The 16,591-nt window shown below is 41.9% G+C and overlaps 1 pseudogene; it reads right to left on the bottom strand.

Moving 5' to 3' along the window:
• The window catches only part of LOC149228559 (uncharacterized), a 169,056-nt pseudogene extending 155,201 nt beyond the window's left edge, over nucleotides 1-13,855 (bottom strand).
• Nucleotides 13,856-16,591: the final 2,736 nt, after the last annotated feature.

Here is a 16,591-nt window from a genome sequence, read left to right as displayed (position 1 = left end):
TGGGTATTTTTCCCTTGTCCTCCGCATTCTTCGACCAAACTTCCTTCTACATCTTATTCCGTGGTGACATTCTCAATTATGTTACGAATACCTCAATTGGTTTCTTCTCCTATCTCTTATGTGGCTACAACTATGGTTGTGCTTGTGTCACCTTCCTTTGTGACCTTGAGCGCGTTGGGGACATAGGTACATTTTCTCCTGCATTTTTTCCTTCTCGTCACTCCATGATACTAGATATCCCTTTCTTCTTGAATATTATGACCAACTCTTCCTAGCTCCTCTCAGACATACAATAGCTCTTCTTCACTTAGGAGAAATTTTCGATCTCTCTTAGGCAATAAAGTATCAAATGTGGTGTGGGATGCAGTTTTCATAACAATTTTGAATTCCTAGACTCATGATTGGCTCTATATTTTGTTCATTAATGCAGGTATGGGATAGATGCATCCAGGTATGCTTCATAAATGATTTTCTCCTTCACCGTTCAACAATAATTTATTTTTAACGGTGCCCTTTTTCCTTCTAACTATTATATTTCCGTCTAACCTTGTCTAAATTATCTTTTGGTGCAATCACCTCTTCTTCGTTTCATATCCTACGGACTTTGTCATACTCATGAGTATCGCACATAAATTTTCCTTTGGCAAAATCCCTTCCCGCAAAGTATTTAATAGTCTTGCATCCACTTTCAACTGCAGGTGGAACTAAGACTTCCTTCCCTTCATTCCTCAGTGTGATGATCCAGGGACATAATCATCCCTGTATATTTTCAGTCTACTACCATTCACTCATCATGGAATCATCTGACCATTTAACTTCATGAGTTGAACAACACTACCATCTATAATGTTCTTGATGATATATGGCACCAATCAGTGTGTTTTAAATTTTCCTGAGAACTTCGTGAACTTACTTTCATATAATAATACAAGACCCCCTTCGTGAAATATCTTCTTCTTGATGTGCCTGTCATGCTATGATTTCTCCATTTCTTTTTGTACCTACTGATGGAATCTTGCTATGAATCTATCTTTTTCTAAAAGTAGTATCTGTGACATTCTCTCATTCATCATGTCGGGGTCTGCCATATCTGTAACAATTGCAATTCTCAGACTTGGCACAATGTATTCCGTTGGAATAACTACTTCTTGTCCATATATTAGCCTAAAAGGTTTCTACCCAGTCAATTTATTACGTGTCATTCTGTATGCCCACAACACCATTGGAATCCTCAAGTCCCAGTAATATGCTATGGTCGCATACTTCGATTCAACTTCTATCCCTATATTTACTTTATTTGTTTTCAATGGTTGCATTATATCTAGCATCTTTATCTTAGTTCCATTCACTTCACGATGTCCTTGTGTCTCTTTGATATCAATGTTGCAATGATATTCGTCCTCTTCTGCAGTAAGGTTATAGCATTCTGTAAGATTTCAGATCTGCGCATCCCAATGAGGTTGTCAAATAATTGGAACTTCGTTTTCAAAAATCTTCTTCTTAACTATATTCAACACTGCATCTATATGTGGATATTCATCTTCAAATTTGAGTGTCATCAAAAATCCATCCACCATTTCCACCCAGCTAGCAGTGCCATGTTGAAGTTTAGTTTCCAAATACTAGTTCTGAAGGATTGTTTCCAGGGTATGGATGAAACCATGCACCCATTCTTCTTGTAGAATTTCTCTCCAAGCTTCCATACAGAGCTATGAGGATCATTATGTCTATCAGACTTGTCTGTGAGCTTTGTTTCTACTTGTCCAAATCTTACCCACATTAACCTTCTACATTTTTTCCAATCTCCTATATTCTTCTTTTGTGTACCCCACCATCTAGCAGGCATAGCCCTCAATGCTTGATCCAATGCTAACAATCTCTGACATTCTGGTAAATCATGTCACCATGCAAACCATCATATAAAGGTAAATCATGTACCTCAGTTGTCATGCAATGCACTACTTTTGTGATCCTTGCACATTTCCTTGTAGATACTTCATGCAATCTGTTCTTCCAATTCTCCAATTATTTTTCTGAATTCGAGGTATAGGAACTATCTTGCTTCCAAGTCAACTTTCCATATGCAGTGCAATTGATCCATTCTTCTTCCTTCGCTGTGATATGATAGATATTATCAACATCATCCATGCTATATTCCTCTCTGACAGGCTTTGTATACCTCGCCCCTTCTTATGGATCTAATGGAACAATAACCCTCATATTATTGCTTTTGAATATCATTTGCCTTTTCTTCAGATTAATTATAGCCATTTTGTCAAATGCCCAATCCAATCCAAGAAATGCAGGGAAATGACTACTATCATCTACTATCTCAATCACTTCGAAGTCAGTGGTAATGCACACTCCATCGATGTCCATTGTGACATTAGACAACCTTCCTGAGGGTAATATTTTCTGTTGATTTGCCATCTTCAACTGAATAGTAGGCCATTGCAGCTTCGACTTGCCCATCGATTCGCAAGTATACCTTGGCAAGACATTAGCATCAAATCCAAAATCTAAGATAACCTGGTCCATGTCATACTCTCCAATCTATGTTGTAAGCATCATTTCTTTCCCTGTTCTCTTCTTGTGTCTATGCAGATTATTTACTGTGCGCATTTTTCTCTGAGGTATCTCCCTATAAGTACAGGAGTCTATCAATTCCTGTAATCCCTCCACAACCTTCTGATTCCTCAACAACTTCATGCAGGGTTGTAGAAAAGAGTTCAAAACATTTGGATCCACCTCTTGTGTCACAACTGGTACTATTTCACGGTTATCCTTCTGAGTCGGCTGCGCCGTAGAGGTCAAGGCCCCATCATCCATAAATCTTCGCCTCACCTCCATGTTTTGGGTAGAATCACCCTAGAGTCTTGGGTTGGAAACCCCAATAGAGTGGAGGGCATACAAAATAAAGAGACACACAAACAAGCAGTCCTAATACTTAAACAATGAAACTTGGTACATAAGGTCTTACCCATAGGTCCTATGTTTGAGGTTATTCTCGTAGGGTTCAAACCCTCTTCTTCTTCCTTAAGCTTTAAGACCTACAATTCATTCAAGGAAAATAATATACACCAAAAATAACTGAAAGCATGTTCATGATATCAAGGTTAGATCATATAAGCATGTAATAAAATAAGCATTAACATGAGATTTTATAAGAAATTCATGACATAAATTAATGCATAAAGACCATAATAATCAGGAACGAGACAATGCCTCTTTATTAATATAATCTAAATAAAATACAGAAGAACTACATCTTGAGTCATCCACCGGGTCCAAGCGAAACCGTCCTCCAGATCTGTCCTACCCAGGCCTCAACAATCCTCCTCCATAAGTATACACAAGGATGTCACGAAGGGATGATGAACATCTTAAGAAGGAAACAGGAGTTTCCTATGATGGGGAGTGAAGAAGGCATAGGGATATATTCAGACTTAATTAGGGATGTAATCAACTATAATATCAATATCTAATCCTTTTTCCTCCATTAGGCCTTCCCATGGAGATGTATTTATACTTCTCCAAATTAGTTTTTTTAGTTGGGAAACAGTTGAGCCATGGACTATAGTAGGTGGGTATCTAGTCAAACCCATAAACCCCACTTGAATTAAGGGAGATTATATATTTTTTAATGTTTTAAAATATATAATAGGTTGGGTATATACTGACCCACGTGTACACGCGCTTTCGATAGGGCATAATCGCGTATGGGATTTAAGACATTGTTTTTTTAGAAAATAGACCAAGTCTGGTAGGGAAGGGTTTCCCTAGGCCATATCATAGAGCATAAAATCTACCAAGGGTGGTAAATGGCGCTATAACACTCCATGAATGTTTTCTTATCCTTCAAGATATCAAGTATAGGAGCCTTTTCAACGGTTTTCCTTATCCATGTGGCTTCAACTTCCTTTTCTCCATGGGCCCTATCATTCCTAGTCGCGGTTCCGCTTCTTGTTACAATTTCGATTTGTGGTTTATCTTCTCTTGGCTCAACGATCATGATTTGTACATTTCCTGCAAGCTTTTGGTTTCTTTTATCCTACAACTGTGTGATGAGTACGAGACATTCTTCTATGACATGATCAAAATCCTTATAGTAATTGCTGGTTGTCGTCAGGTGCTGACAGTCTCTCACAAAGTGTCCTACCTATCCACAACTATAGTAGATAATATGTCCTCATCCTCGACAATATCCTCCTCCTCGTTCATCGTGCTGGCCTTTCTCTTCATGTGGATTTCCTTCAGCTTGTAGTCTATAACTATCAGCAGTGTGCTCCATCATTAGGTCATAACTTCTGAAATTTTTCTCATCATGGCATACTGATCTACAGAAGTTACAAAACAATTGTTTTGGGGTTTGTATATATTTATGTAGTAGATAATAGTCCTCAGAGTGATGTTCACCTCACGTCCTACAAATTTCACACCATAGACCTACATTTACTAGATTAGGCACTCCACTTGCAATATAATCTCTGAATACTGGGCATTGATCTTTATAATGACCTTCCACTTTACACTTCGTACACCAAACTTCTAATCTTTCTAGTCTAACTTATTTACCTTTCTTCGGATCTTGTAATTCCAAAGTCAATGTAGCTAGTTGATTCTGTATCTGATGTACTCCTGCGTGAGTATATCCAATTGATGAGGCTTCCAACTTCATCACAATCTCCAATGCTTCAGTTTCTGTCTCGATCTTCTGTTGTGTTAATGGTAACCTAATACGTGGCAATAAAATGGATATGAGCTATTACTTATGTTGATTTGGGGTATCTCAAAGCTCACTTGACCCATCAAAACCTTGAATTGCTGATCCAATTCCCACACAGATTTAGTCGGTGCTTTTTTGATCTCTTTCAACTCTGTGATACACTACGATTCTGATTTTGGCTTCTTGAACTCTGCTACTAAGGCCTTCTTAATTTCATCAAATGTAGAATTCAGCTTACTCGTGGAGTATTTCATATACCATGTTAGTGCCTTCTCCCTTGGTGACTTGATGAGTTGTGCCTTCTTTACATTATCATTAATCTATCTTTCCTTCCATATTGCATCAGCTACGAACCAAAACTGGTCACAGTCCTCTATTCCTAGTCCTATAATATAGGTAGCTTTCAGCGGGCTAGGTGGAGATGGAGGTGGAGGTGGAGGTGTGGGGGAAGTATGGGGAGGGGGATGGGGTGTGAGGGGGATGGATGGATGGGGAATCTCAAAAACACCCTGATTCTTTCTATCCCATAACCTCAACGCACCTTCAAGATGGGTGGGATAATATCATGGAGTTGTAGTGTTACTTCTTTCTTCTTTGTTCTCAGACCCCAACAAAGGTCTATAATTAGCCTCAATAAAATTCTTTAAATATATTCTATATCATTTTACACTTCGCATAGATCCTAGTTCTGGTTATTTCTTTTTTTCCCAAACATTAATATGATTGCATCTGCATAATCCCTTTTTCACACAATAACATTTTAATCCTAATCTTCAGAGAATTTTAAAAATTAACTCATGGTCCTTTGAATAATCTTCATTCAGCATTGCTGTAGGACATGATTTGATTGATCACGAACTCGGTTACAAATCCTCCTAAAATGCTATCGATCCAAAAATCAACAACCCTTGAGATATTGTTATCAATTCTCTTGAGCCAGTGTAGAAAATCAGGGTTCCACTTCTTAGGTTCGTTGCCTTTGAAACAATTCTTATGTTTAGCTAACTTAGGTATCCACTCAAGCAATTCAATGTGGAACGAACCAAAGAAGATATCGTATTTATCTTCAAATATATATCTCTGCAACCAAGAGTTAGTAGATAAACACGAGATCATGTTCTCTTTTTTTGCAAATTCTCTTTATTTCTATTCGACCAACTCCTGGAGTTCTTTCTTTGATGGACGCAAAATCATATCCCTTTAAGAAGATCCCATTCCCAATAATGGAACCATTTATTTGTTTAAGGGGGCTTGAACCAGGTTGAAAGTGTGGTGCACACCAAAAAAAACCTCAACTATTATCCCTTTCAACAGTGACATGCAAGCAGGTCACAGTCTCACCCGAAGCAGTTAAGGGAGGTTGCAAAACCAAGTTTCTGCAACCGAATGGATATTCGTGAAGTGGCACCATGTATTTACTTCTACTGTATATCAATATTATAACTTCACATGCATAATAACTTCGCGCAAATGATTAGTTTACAAAAACACATAAACTCTAACACATAACATTATATCTTACAGGTCTTCACAAAATTCAGTAAAAATCATACATAATCGCATACATAACAATAGACAATTAACATATACAGAGATACAGTACTTCACCGAAATTTCTTCTTTATTAAACAGATCTTCAATTACATTCACTTATCTGACTTGCACACTCAGCTTCAGGTTGTCTGTGCACATAGTTACAGACTCTTCAAGGTATATGTGCATTCATTTGTGGAGCCTTATCCAAAACTACATACTACAGATGCGAAATACAAAGCCTCAATGATATTTCATTACTTGCTTCATTATTTCCTTTCGCTAAGGTATTACGTATCATTTTATACATTTCATCTATATAAAAACCATGATTCACATACCATGGATCCATAAAACAAGGATTATTACCTGATACTCATTACAAAATAAGGGATTTATTCCATCCCAAAATCCCTAAAAGTCCACAAAATGAATATATCTTTGCCAAATCCGTGCGGTTCACTCCTTTTGCGGGGTCTTTTACCCAAAACTTGGACCAAGTTGGGCCATGCCCAACACTTTCTACCAAATCTACTCATGGATACAAGATCCTCATTCACTACAACAGAAAATAACTATTTCAATAACAAATATAGACAAATAATATAAAAATTAGTCTCTAGGGGTGATATTTTACTATGCAAACAAAAATGACTTATTCTATAAGAAATTAGTATTAGCCTTTTCTATAAATTACTAAAAGTCTAAGTCTTCCTACTTCTACAGTTTGTCCATGCAACTCGAGTGACTCACAACTAGGAGGGCCTGCAATGATCCATTTGGATATTGGTGGCCACCTGCCAAGTCCACTTGGACCCCCACCATTGTTTCTTTCAGCGTTTTAGTTTCCTTAATTATAGCACAATTTACTATTTTTAGTAGTTTTTTGGGTCCTGAACTTCCAGAGCCACTTTGAGGCCCTAAATGACGTCTTTTTGGGAAAACTGGGAGCAACATGGGTCCATGGACCGATGTTTCTCTTACTAAAGTGGTAGTTCTCAGATAGATATTTCTAGCGAGATACTGTGCACATCAAACAGAGGTCATATGCCAAAGTTATGACCCCGGGAAGTTGATGTACCAATTTACCCAAATGGGGCCCACAATTTGGTGTTTCATCTTCTAGGGTTAGTTTTTTGGATGTGTAGGGTTTTCCATTATTTCTCAACAATAAATAGGCCTTTGAGCCTCATTGTAACACAGTTCAGAGGCATGTAGCCACCACATCTCTTCTCAGAGATAAGCTACCATCGCCCTAGCTGGTTTATTTCCATTGCTGTTTGTAAGCATATTTCAGTATTTTACATTAATGAAATGAAGTATTATTTCCACTTCATCTCTGTGTTTATGGTTATCTCTATAATTTGTTGCGTTCCTGTTTAAATCTGGATTAGTGGTATCAAAGCAGTCTGCTTTTTCTCTGTTTTTCTTTGCATGTCCCCAACGAGGTCACGATATAAGGAGTTAGGGCTTGAACTGGTCGAACCTTTGCAAGACCAGCCTCACAAATCTTGATGGCCTCCCATGGTGGATGAAAAGAAAGACGAGGGGGTAGGAGATCCTATCAAAATATTGCTCGAAGAAGCCCTTGAGCGACAAAGGAATGTGATGATGGACAACTTTGCCCAGATCCTTCAGCGACTACCCAGGGGAGACACATCAGCTTCAAACAGCTACTCTAGAAACGCCACACCATTTAAGGTACAAGTGAATTTTGAAATCCCCATATTCTAGGGTCAGATAGATGGAGATGCCATCGATAAATGGTTAAACATGCTAGAGGGTTATTTTTTTGTTCATGATTTTTCCAGTCAAGAAAAGATTATTTTCGCTCTTCTCAAAGTAGCTCCCCACATTAAGGACTGGTGGGAAACCTATTGCGAGCAGAAGGATGAAAGTACAGGCTCACTATTTTCAGCCGCACCAACTTGGGATTCATTCTAGGATTCCATCAAGGAGCAGTACTACCCTATCGGAAGCTATGAGGATCAATACATAAAGTGGACCACACTGCGGCAGGGAAGGGAACAAGACGTGCTAGAGTTTACCAATATTTTCCATACCCTTCACACAAAGTTGGGTATCAATGATTCAGAGTATCATTTGGTACTCAAATACCATGGCTGCATACACAAGTACTTCCAGGAAGAAATAGAATTCCTGAACATCCCCTCGCTTGGCACGACATACTGATATGCCATCAAGGTCGAGCAAAAGTTTAAACAAAACAATCGAGACTTTGGATCTGCGAATCCAAAGCAAGGGAAAGGTGCCCCCAAATTGCAGAACAAAGGACAAAGCCGAGGTAGGGCGGCCCAAGATAACCCACCAAAGCTGCAAGAAAATAATAACATCGTGAAGCCAAAAAAGGACACAGGAAAGTGGTGTGAGTTCCATAAGAGCTCCACTCACAACACAAGTGAGTGTCAAGCCAAACAATCACTAGTGGTTAAGCTAAAGGTGTTAGAATTAGATGCATGTTCTGACTCTGAGTTAGAACCCGACAAGGGGAATGACAAAGGGAAGCAGATTATTGATGTGGAGCCCAACGCCACCGTTGCCACCATGAAGATCCAGAAGGAGGAACCTGAAGATCCAGAGGAGGAAGAGCGTCTCTTCCACTCCTAGATGTGGGTAAAGGGCTCCTCGCTATAGTTCATTGTTGACAATGGGAGCCAAAAGAACCTCATTTCAGTAGAGTTCATGAAGCGGCTGGGCTTACCGACCACAACACATCCACAACCGTACACCATTAGGTGGCTTCACCAAGGGCGGGATCTTCGCGTGAGCCAACAGTGTCGCCTTCCATACAACATCAAGCCCTTCATGGATGAGGTATTGTGTGACATTGCTCCCCTTGAAGTTTGTGATGTATTATTAGGACAACCATACTTATGGAAGCGACATGCTATGTATGAATCAAAGCCCCATGTTGTTATTGTTACTTTTGGAAATAAGTTGTACAGGATATTGGAGGTAGCACCACCTACCGCCATCTCTTTGATTACTGCAAAATAATGTAGTAAGCTCGTTTCCTAAACCGGGAAATTTGTTTTCCTGATGATACGCCCTCAAGGAAATAAGAAGATGGTGACCACGACCTCCAGAAAGGGCCCCTCCGCATGACAACTACAGGTGGACAAGGTCATGGAGGAGTACAAGGACATCTTCACCTCCCCCGTAGGGGTTCCTTTGCACTGTTAGGTCAAGCACTCCATCGATCTGACCCTAGGTGCATCACTGCCCAATGGACCAATTTATCAGTGCTCCATTCTGGAGAATGGTGAAATCAAGAAGAAGATTGAGGAGCTGCTACAGAAAGGTCACATCTGTCCAAGTTCATCGCCCTGTGGGAGCCCGATCGTGTTGGTACAGAAGAAGGATGGGACTTGGAGACTCTGTATTGACTATCAGGCACTGAACAATATCACTGTCCATAATAGGTACCCAATCCGATGGATTGATGACCTCTTGGACCAACTGAAGGGGGAAAAATATTTCAGCAAGATCGATTTGAAGTCAAGATATCACCAGGTGTTACACAGTAATTTGTCACCATCCCTGTTACTCCTCTTGTCGTACCTTGGAGGACACATCCCGGGAGTTATAAGAAGTGACAAAGGCTAAAAACACTTGCATTATGTTCCCCTGAGTATGTACTCCATGTTCCCTAAAGACACCTTCTGCAGATCATCCCTAAAAAGTGCTATTTTTCCATTGGCGCAAGTCCACAGTATTCTACCCGCGCCAATGATGGAGATCCTCAAAAGGGGGCGCGACCATTGGCGCTCTGTCTTAGAGCAACAGTCGCGCCAACCAAATTTAGTCATGCTTTTTGCCTTAATGCACGTCCGACTGTTGTTTCCTTCATTACATGGAGCTTTTCTGAGGATAAAAAATCAGTCTTTTGTCGAGCTTTATCCATCTTTATGGCTTTTGCTAAATCCGTGAAAGGTGTCCCGGTTCATTGCATCCTCCTCCCTTCTCCATCTATATAAGCTTGTCATTATGCATTGGACAAGCTAGAGTGTTGGTGTTAGTGTTATGCTAGTGATTTGGTGATTGAGTTATAGTAGTGATGATTATTGGTCATGGAGTGTTAGATGTTAAGTTCTTGGAGGAATGCTAGTGAGTGCTAGAGAGGTTATGCTGCCGGAGAGGAGATGCATGTCAAGACACATATAGTTATTCGCCCAGCCAGGAGAAGGGTCGACGTCAGAACAATGGTTGTAACTTTTCCTGTTTATTAATTGATGAGCGACTGCTATTATAGTTCCAATCTCATTATCTGTCATGGTGATATGTTGATTTATTTCCTTTCTGACTGAAATATATTTGTGCCTCGGTAGTTTCTATGTTGGTATCTGTCTCTTCCTTTGCATGTGCAGGTGTTCGTTTATGATCTGTTGGAGCAAGGGAGCGAGGATATCAACTCTGCTTCAATCATAGCGTTGGACTCCAGGTTAGTCTTCTTGATTCACCTTTGATGCATAACTAGGAACTTGCGTAGCAGCGTGGTTTGTTTGTGGCTAGTTCTGTGATAGGCTAGTGGGATCGCCTCTGTCTGCAGAGGGGATTTACCTTACCAACAAATTGGCGACTCCGTTGGGGAGTAACTCTTTGATTTCTATCTTGCATGTTAATTTTCTTCTGCTTGCTTGAGTGCATGAGCTTCCTGAGTCAGTTTTGAGTTGATTCTTTACTGTTTGACCCATCTGAGCACTGTCAACCCGACCTGAGGTCGTATCTTTTATCCTTTTAGTTGGCAAGCTTAATTGGCGCAGTTATTTCTCTGACAGTCGCGCCAGTTGGCGCACGTTGCTCAAAAGCAACTCGCGCCAATTCTGTGGTAGCGCAAGTTGCAGGCTGACAGTCGCACCAGCTCTGTAAATTTTGCCTGTGTGTGGGTGGAAAGCTCATTCAGTCTCTTTATATATCTCTTTCAGCCTCTGGAACTGTGTTGAACCTCTGCTTGACTGGTCTTAGCCTGTATCCCTCAGCTGTGTGCTTATTTCCAGTGACTTTGCATGTCTAGCCTTCTGTGGGAAGTTTCGGTCTCTTGATTATCCAGTCAGCTTGTTGATTGTGTTCTGCACTTATTCAGTGATTTGTTAAAGCTTGATCTTCTATACTCTGAATACTTCACTTCTAGCTTCTTTGGATTTCACTAGTCTTTGTGTTTTTCCTTGCTTGCATGGTTCATTTTGTGTTTTAGGATTGGTTCTATTTCATTGACTGAACTTGGATTGTGCATATCTCTTAGAATTTGTTTACATGCATCATGCCATCTTAAAGGAAAGAAAAAAATCTCTTGCATCATAGTAGTTAGCATTTATTGTTATTTGTTGCTATTAAAAAGAAAAAGACAAAATTTCGTTTCTTGTTATTAGTTGCATCAGGATCTTTGTTGAAGTGATCATTTCGTTTGTGAAAAAGATCTCAACCTTCCTGTAGATAGAATTCATTGAATCAAATGATTTAATTTTGGCATATAGTTTGCATGTAAGAAGTTTTGGAGATATCACATACGGTAGGACCAAAAAACTGAAACATAATCAAAGATAAACTCTAAAATGAACTCAATGAACATAACAACGCATTGGAACATAACGCAAACACTCTAGAGGTCTAGCTTAGAGACGTGTTCCGGCGTCTTTAAACCTGGTAGTTTATCGTCGAGTGGTTGGGTGATTCCTCCACGGTGAAACGATAGGTGCCAATACGGACTGTGCTCCCACGTACCGTCGAGTATATATTGGGAGACCCCTATAGGAATAAAGCCTTTATCCATAGGAAGCCGTGTCAGCCGCCCTACGATTCGCAATGCAGTGAACACAGCATTCATGAAGATCGACCACCCGTACCCTAAAAAGTATTCTGTGGTTTTGCGAAAAGTTTGGCACACCCTCTACCTAGAATTCCAGAGCAGTCACTTTTGATCCTTTTCGGACTCCCTAAACGAAAAGGTGCCTGTGAGCGTCTTGTCACTTCGTGCTCATTAAATATTCGAAGGAGACTAGAGTCATCTTTTACCCTTTTCTCGACTCTTAAAAAATGAAAAGGTTAAGTTCAGTGTCTTAAAAATTATTGGCCACGATAACATCTACCCAATTAGCTTTCATTTGTGTCAGTCCGAAGTAGGAGTTATCTCGATAAACTTCTCAAGTTTCATCCTGGCAGAATTATCAGTTTCGTCTTCTACCGAAACACCGGTGGTGAGTCTTCCTGTGGTTTTAAGTATACAACCACTTAGTTCTCGTGCCCCGGGTGACGAGACTTACCAGTTTCATTGGAACCCTACGTGGGAACCTTTTGAGGGCGGTATCCCTTTTTGGGACCATCCTTCTCCTCGTGGGTCAGTCCCACCAGTTTCATCCGACATGGATGATTTGTCTCCTACAACGACCGATGAGTCCGTTGCAACGAGCGGTGACATTCCCACCTCAACGGACCCTATACATGTTAGTAGTACGCCTACTACTACAAATTTACCACTGGGCTATAAAGCTTTGAGAGATGCTACGCCTTCTGGAACTCCGTTCACAGGTCCCATTTGGTCATCACACACTTTTCCTACTATGGAGCCTTTTACTCCACCAAGTCGCAGTCTATCTGTTACCTCCGTCACAACCGCTCCAACGGTATGTGCAGCCCCCTTGACTTCTATTTATAGTCGTCCCTCAGCCTCTTTGTTTGGAGTTTTTGACCCCATGACAAATGTCCCAATGCAGGAGCCATATGATCCATATTTGTCATCTCAACCGGTTGTTGAGGTATCGGTCCCATTGTCAATTGATTGGACCTCCACCTCTTTCCATGGTGGTCAAGTTTTATCCGCGCAATCTCCAATACAACCCCCTCAAGACCAACTAGGGCAATCCGTTTATGGAAACCCTTTCGTTACTGCTGCTCCTTTTTCCTCTTCTTATATGCAACCTTCTGGTAGCTCAGGTCAGTCGTCTTTTCAACAAGTCCAACCTGGTATCCAGCAAGGCTATCCCGCTGGACAAAGTGGTCAACAAACTGTTAACCCGAACCAATCCAATGTCCAGTATAGTCCAATGTCTGGACAAGGTACTCAACCACCCGGTCAACCTACTGTCCAGTATTCACAACCCTCTGGGCAGATTGGTCAGCCTCAAACACAGTTGGGCCAACCAACTGCCCAGCCTCCTCAACCATCTAGTCTGCTAGGACAACCTTCAACTGCGCAACAACAGTTCCAGCAGGTAGGCCAACCTCAGTATCAGCAGGTACAACCTTCTGGACAGATCGGCCAACCTCACCATCAACAAGGTTTTCCTTCTGGCCAGATAGCCCACCCTATAGGACAGTCTATTGGCGCTGCTCAATCCGGTCCGTGGCCCCAAATGGGACCCCAATACCCATCTGGTCTTCAAATGCAGGCCGGGTCTCAATCACAAACTTTTTATCCAACCCAGCCTGGTCATTCAACTCAATTCGGAGCCCCACCACTGTATGGCTACCAACAACCTCAAGGGCAATTTCCGTTTGCCCCGTACCAGAACTACCAGCAACCGCAAGCAAATCCCTCGCAACCTTATCAACAGCAATACGGCACACCTGCAGCATCATTTCGTAATCCTTATGCTGGGGGGCACTATACAAATCCTTATGGTCAATCCACTATAGGGGTAAATCCTTCCGGACAAACTCTATGGGGGCAACCACCACCTGGCTGGAATCCTGGTGCTTCACCCTACCAACAGCCCCAGATGCCTTTCAATCCTCAATTACCATTCTTAGCGACTTTGGAATTACCAGATGCATCCAAATTAACCAATGATCCTATTCTTCATAATCCTTATTGGCCTCCAGTTCCAACTAAAATACCTGGTGACTGTCCAAAATTCGATGGTAAAGCCAATGAAGACCCGCAAGCCCATGTTATGACCTATCATTTGTGGTGTTCATCTAATTCATGGCTTGACGATTCAATTCGGCTTCGCCTTTTTCAAAGGACTCTCACTGGCTCTGCCGCTAAGTGGTATATCGAACTTCATCGCGGGTCTTTTCAAGATTTCAATTCCTTGGCTATGGCATTTCTCACTCACTTCCAGTTACCCGTTCGATACGAAACGGGTACTCACCTCCTCACTTCCTTAAGACAAACGACGGCTACGCATATCTCTGATCATATCCATGAATGGAGACGGCGTAGACGTATGATCAAATTTTGGATTCCCGACCAGCTTCTTACCGATTGGTTTACGACTTCATTCGTGCCTCCGATAGCTCGGGATATCACCATGGGGGCGTGTGTCACCGAAGAGCAAGCTATTGCTCGGGCTCAGTACCTTGACTTGGTTTATTCCCAGTCAGGTACATTATATGATTATCTGCCTGATGTCCCAAGACAAGGACCATCTAAAGCCCCGCCAACACCCACTGTTGACGGTATCATTGGTTCGGTTAATTCATCCTCAAAGAAAAGTTCGACGAACCCTGCGAAGCAAAAAACATCTGCTTCGAATGGACAACCTTCCCAGGCATCGCCAGGTTCGAATATTACTTCTGAGGTTAATGCTGTCCAATCTAATACGGCAAGCAAGGCTTCGAAAGAGAAGAAAAGAGGGAAAGCGAAAAATAAGACGGAGCAACCTAAGCAGGAAACCCCAAAACCTCAACCTGAGGACGGTGCTAAACGCAAACCCAAATATCCTTGTCTTATTTGCGATGAAAATCACTTTACCCAGGATTGCCCGAGGCGGTCCGAAGTTAGTCGTTTATTAAAAGGCACCTCTGGGACTCCTGCAGTGCTCAAGGAGCCCTTTCCCACCCAACACACTCAAAAAACTCAAATGGTGGCTGACCCTACTCAGCCTCCCTCTTCCTTTGGTTCTCAAGTGTTTATGGCTGGTACAATACCCATTAATATCAGTACTCGAACGAAGGATTATTCGTCATCTGCCGGGAAGGAGCCTGAGGTTCTCCCAAGTGCTCCCCCGTTCAGTTCAGGTCCGCTCCACATTGAGAGACCTACCACTGAAACGCCTCTTCGACCCCCTCCAAAAGGAGTACTCCGGAAATCCTCGTATAATCCGAATGCTCGTGCTGCACAGCACTACAACATCGTTGAGGACTTAGCACAGACTCCGTCGGCTATGTCCGCTTTAGAGGTTCTCCAGAGTTGCCCTTCGCAGAGGAAGTCCATGCTATCTGCCATTGGGGGCATAGACCCGGCCGATTCGGATTTAATAACCTTTGACTTAGAACGCCACACTCTAAGACTACCTCCCCAAATCGCCTTCCTCATACAGGTAATTATTGATTCCAAGACGATTCATCGTACAGTTATTGATGAAGGTGCCTCAACTTGCATCATGTCCGTTGCCTGTTGGAAAGCGATTGGATCTCCGACGTTGAGCCAATCTCCCACCACCTTGGAAGCTTTTGATGGAAGAGCGTCCCGTCCTTACGGTATACTCCAATGTTTACCAATCTCTTTGGAAGGGAAGACGGTCGAGATGGAAGTTGAAGTCGTTGATGCTACTCTAACCTACAACCTCCTTCTCGGACGTAGCTGGATATACGCAATGCAAGCTGTTGCTTCATCTTTCTTCCGAATCATCCGTTTTCCTCATCAAGGGAAGATCGTTACCGTTGACCAGCTCTCCTTTTTTGCTTCTTCTTCCGAAGGCACCATCCCGTTCGTGGACCATACTTCCAAATTACCTAAGACTCTGGGAGCTGGACTTTTCAAAGATCCTGATCTTATGGGTGTTTTTCCACTCCCTCCTATAAAAGTCGCCTCTGTCAATATGATCGCTACTGGCTCTGATCCGTGGCTCATACCCCCTACAGACCAAGTAGATTCCTGGGGCGACCAGATGCCATTGAGTCCCGCCAAGTTTAATTATGCTGAAATCATTGCTGCCTCGGCTCCCTCCTCTACGCTTACTCCATCCTTAGGACTTCTAGATAAGGCTTCTTTGGATTCTCTAGGGGAAATATTCCTCTCCGACGAAGCTATTATTGAGACTATGTCTCTAGAGGAACCTCCCTGGTATAGTTCTCACCATCGTTCCTCATTTCTCCCTGCCTCGCAGCATTTCCTGACATGCCTCGAACGGTTTGCTCCTTGTCTACCATCACAAATCCTTCAAATGCCTATTCAAATTGATCAGGTTTTTTCTGAAGGAAATATGGCAAACATTACACGAACCCAACCCCTCGACATCTCAGTTAAACCCAGGATAGTCGAGCATATTCATATCGGAGTCACTTGTACTCCAGAGGAGATTCAACTTTCTTCCGAACTCTTTCGCGAATTTCGTGATGTTTTCGCATGGTCCTATGAAGAAATGCCTG

This window comes from Pinus tabuliformis, chromosome J (assembly GCF_031772625.1).
Source record: "Pinus tabuliformis cultivar Carrire ecotype Pingquan chromosome J, CPIR1, whole genome shotgun sequence".
Lineage (NCBI taxonomy): Eukaryota > Viridiplantae > Streptophyta > Pinopsida > Pinales > Pinaceae > Pinus > Pinus tabuliformis.
Note: the sequence above shows the minus strand (reverse complement) of the source record. Positions and strands in the feature narration are given on the sequence as shown.